At 35.8% G+C, this 4,539-nt stretch overlaps 1 pseudogene; it reads right to left on the reverse strand.

Moving 5' to 3' along the window:
* Positions 1–980: 980 nt before the first annotated feature.
* Positions 981–2,030, reverse strand: LOC111784925 (uncharacterized; annotated as a pseudogene).
* Positions 2,031–4,539: the final 2,509 nt, after the last annotated feature.

The raw sequence follows: 4,539 nt of genomic DNA on the forward strand, positions 1-4,539 counted from the left end.
GAAAAACGTAAATCTTGCTGGAGTTAAAACCTAGTAAATCATTATTAATTAGGATGTTCTAAACATTTTAGCTCTAGATTACTTCATGAGATTTCTTTCTTATCTTTTTCTCGAGCTTAAGAAATAATTTTGGAAGGATAAATTCTTGTATGTTCCCCGAATTCCCTGATTCTTTCTCTCGATAGAATATCCATTTTATCACAAATTTTCGATTGAGAGCTCTTCAGCCCTCAGACTTTTTATGAAACCTTCTTTTCTCATCCCTACGAAACTCATGGTACCCTTAGATTGAAGCCTAATAGACGGCCGTGATGAATTTGGAGTTTTCCTCAAATCCATAAATAAAATACCCAATTTTTTTTTTATTCCCCTTAAATTCTTTCTTTAAGTGCTCAACAATGGATTGAAACTTATTTAGAGGGACAACATTGCCGATTGCACCAATTGGATATTTTGAACTTTTCCTCCCACTATCATGGAAACTTGAATTGGGTAATGGTGTTTGGGCCATTTGGATACGCAATATCTACCACTCTAAATAGATATGAAAATATTATTACTCAGCCAAAAGAATACATCTTTAAGAATGAGAAATATAATTGGGATCGAAGGTTCAATCTTCAATTCACAATATTTAAATAGATACAAGTTACCAACTAATATCTACAAATAAGGAAAATATAAATTAACTAAATCTAGAGAATAAAATAAAATATACTACTAATTAAATCTAAACAGAAATATTAACTGAATCTAACATAGGTTCTATAACTCATATATTCTCCAAATATTAATTGATTACGAATATCTTGACTAATTCAAACTAACAATAAGTTGCACTAAAGTTTGACCGTCCCCTTAATGCAAGCTTATTTTCTCAATAACTCTGAGAGCTTTTACGAAAAATTTCAAACTTCACTTTGGAAAGTGTCTTAGTAAATATGTCCACAACTTGCTCATTAGTACGTATTTTCTGCTATTCAACATCCTGCATTAACATTCTCTCGAACAAAATGATAATGAGTAGTCACCATTTCTTGATTAAGCCTCCTGATCATCCATAAAAATTCTTGAGTAGCCATTGTAGTAGCTACATATTCTGCTTCACAACTTGACAAAGCAACGGTGCTTTGCTTTTTACTGCACCATGCAATTGCAGCAGAGCCTGCTGTAAAACAAAAACCTCTTGTGGAGCATCTGTCGTTCACGTCACCAGCCCAATTAGCATCCACAAAACCACTAGGATTTTTATCAGGTTGAGCACCCCGCCCCACTAGTCTAGAGTTATTGAAACTCAGCTTCCTCCAGCTCCTCTCTGTTTTGTCCTCAGCAGTCTGACCAGTTCCATTGCCAAAAGCTCTTTTTCCTAATGGCGTTGGATTTTTCAGTCTTCTCCCCTAACACTTCCTTAATTTTCGACTCTAACTCCTCGTTAAGTTTTTTCCAATCATGTCCTTTCTCAGCTAGAACCTCTTCCCTCGGCCTCGCCTCTCCAAATGGGTTCGAACTCTTGGACCTCGCCGTCGTCCCTGATATCCCCGACGACTTCACATCATTCACCGGCAGCGTACGTGGCTGCAGAGATTAAGCTTCGGTCGACTGCCACCACCACCACCGCCAGAATTACCTTCATCTTTCTTCCTCTTATTTTCATCAAAGACCCTAGACGAACCCCACTTCGAGTTAGACGAATCATCCCCATTCAAATACGTGTTACTCCTCTCATACGAACCATTTGAGCCATAATTCCTAAATCCACCACCAACACGACCGAAATTTAAACCTTTCTGGCATGTTTCCTTCCCTCCATAAAAATCAAAGTCATCCCTCCATGAATTCTGATCTTTTGATTGCTCCAATTATAGTGACAAAGAGTTGTAGGCTTCAATAGCTTTGATTCCATTTGATTGAAGATTTTCCACAGACTCAGCGAGGTTACTTTGGGTTTGGTCGGATTCAGACACTATGTTCAGCTGGACCTTGAGCCTCTGAACTTCATTCATAGCGGAGGCCAATGCAGCAACATCCATTGCGTGCTGCTTCTGAACAGCTTATAGTTCGGACTTCTAGGCTCGATCACGATCTTGAGAAAGTTTGTGCAGTTCTTGAACACGATCTTCCTCAGAAGCTGAGAGCTCAAACACCTACTGTTGGGATTCTTCAAGCTTTGCAGACATATCTAATAGTTGTTTCTTTGCTTCTTCTGCTTGCTTGCTTTTTATGTGATTTAGATGCACTTAGTTGATCACTTGTTTTCTTTAGTTCCTCCTGAAGTTGAGAAAGCCGTGATTCCAATTCAACCACTTTGTTGGGCCCTTTACTCTTCTTTTGACAATGTGGACAAACATCTGATAGAAGAGTTTTGTTTACAGTTGCATGATGAGAACAACCAGAATCGACAATCCCTTCTTCATTGTAGTCTATAAAGGCATGAGCATCTGTAGAGACATCATCTTGATGTACAGCTGAAGTCGCTTTTGTTGGCTGGTCAAGAACTTCAGTGGTTAAGCAATATTTCCAAATTAGATCTGAAGAATTTTTACTTTCATGTACAACATTTGCTTCTATTTCCTGCATTTCGACTCGACAATTTGGCTTAATATGGCCTGACTTTCCACAACGATGACACACTACTTTCACCTGACAATCTCATTTAAAATGGCCAGGTTTTCCACACCGGTAAGAAGTGCCTTCTTTTACGACTCCTCACTCCTTAATTTATTCTCATTGCTTGATGAAGGCTTTGAATGAAAATTCTGTCTCCTTTGATCTTTGACATACAACACATCTTCTAACTTTGGGGAAAACTCGTTGCTACTAGTCATTTGCTTAATCAAGGCTTCCTGATTGAAAATATATTAGTTATTTAAGAGATTTCTCCCAATTCTTCTAATCTTTATAGTTTTCTTTTTCTTTTCCTAACATAAGTTACTTAAAATTCAAAAAAATGCTCTTTATGTCTTTTTAGATTACTTTTTCGTTTCTAAACCTTATCCAAAGGCATTGGATGCTTATGTGTCTTGTTAGGGCATTGAAATTTTCTTCCTCGAGCCCTTTTAATTTTTTATTGGGTCTTTTAATCCCTTTCTTGATTTCCTTAAATCTTACTCAGACATGTTAAACTTACTTGGATTAACTTATTGAGTATTACAAAACGGTCTCTGTGATGTACTTTCGAAACACAATTTAGAAGTGTCACATTCATGTTGTGTAAAAAGACATGAAGGGAAGAGAAGAGGGAGTAGAAAGGCCGCACTCACATTGTTCATGGTGCATATTTTTGTTATTTTTATTTAAATTACTTGAATTTTGACTCCAAATGATTTTACACTAATCCACTCACGTAATTAAGTGGCGGCGGAGGAGTACGTTTGGCCAACGCACTTTCTCTTCTTACCCCTACAAAATCAAAAAATCCAATAAACATATTATATAAAATGTTGGGAGTTAAGGATTTGGCTTGTTAAAAAAAAAAATTCTAGCACCTCCTTTGAAAGAAGAAAGCGTATTGATTCGTCAACGGGCAGGTCGACAATCGTGGAAGGTGGATGTGAGCCATCGAGGTGGGTATCTTCAGACGGTAATGATATCGTGTTAACATGGAAACCTAGAAACCTTGAAATGGAGATGGCAATTTGGTAGAGAAAGTTGAAGATCAGTAAAAAGAAAGGATTTGAACCTCTCTTCATCATCAATAAGGGTCTGCTTGGCTCTTTTCATTAGTTGCTTCTCCTTTTATGTGAGTTGAATGAAATTACAGTCCTACCCCTTTCATTTTCCTACCAAACCAACTTGTTTATTGAATTGGAAAGCCTTTGACTCCAGCTTACACACGCGCTTGAATCATTCTTTGCATAGTCTCTCATCGCACATTCATACTTGGTTATCTCTCGACTTTTCTTATTTGTTTTTTATCGGTCCAAAGTTTAATATTAGACATTACGTTGAAATACTCAAGTCACATGCTACTTCTATTTTAGGTTAAGGCAAGTCATTCCTCTATGGTGGACGACGACATCGCAACTTGAGACCATTTCACATGTATAGGATAGCTGCATTTATTTTTCTTAGACTTAGGTTAGAATAGGATGTTTTTAGTTTAATCGTTCATTTGTTTTATTTAGTCCTTTTTGGTGTCGTTTCAAAGATTTTTTTGAACATGAAGTATTTCACATGGTTGTGTTTTAAGATGAAAGTTATGTTTTATGAAAGTTCAAATGAAGTATTTCTGCATTCAATGTTCATAATATGTATACAGTAGCGACTTTAAATTAAGTAGAAAATTTCAAATCGTTATATTGGGATATTAGACATTGTTGATAAAAAGTAATACAAAATAATTATTAAGAGGATTAGGGAGTATTAATTATTTTTTTATATAAAATTCTTAAAATATTTTAAAATAGAAACTCTCATTTGACTTTTCAATTAATTTTTAATACTGGTAAAACTAAAAAGAAAAAAATAAAAGGCGGTTGTAGGTAACATTTAACTACAATTTTAAATGGTCACTATCATCCCATTATTTTTTCGGATGTT

The sequence above is a fragment of the Cucurbita pepo genome, chromosome 6, assembly GCF_057944985.1.
Source record: "Cucurbita pepo subsp. pepo isolate OVF chromosome 6, ASM5794498v1, whole genome shotgun sequence".
Taxonomy (NCBI): Eukaryota; Viridiplantae; Streptophyta; class Magnoliopsida; order Cucurbitales; family Cucurbitaceae; genus Cucurbita; species Cucurbita pepo.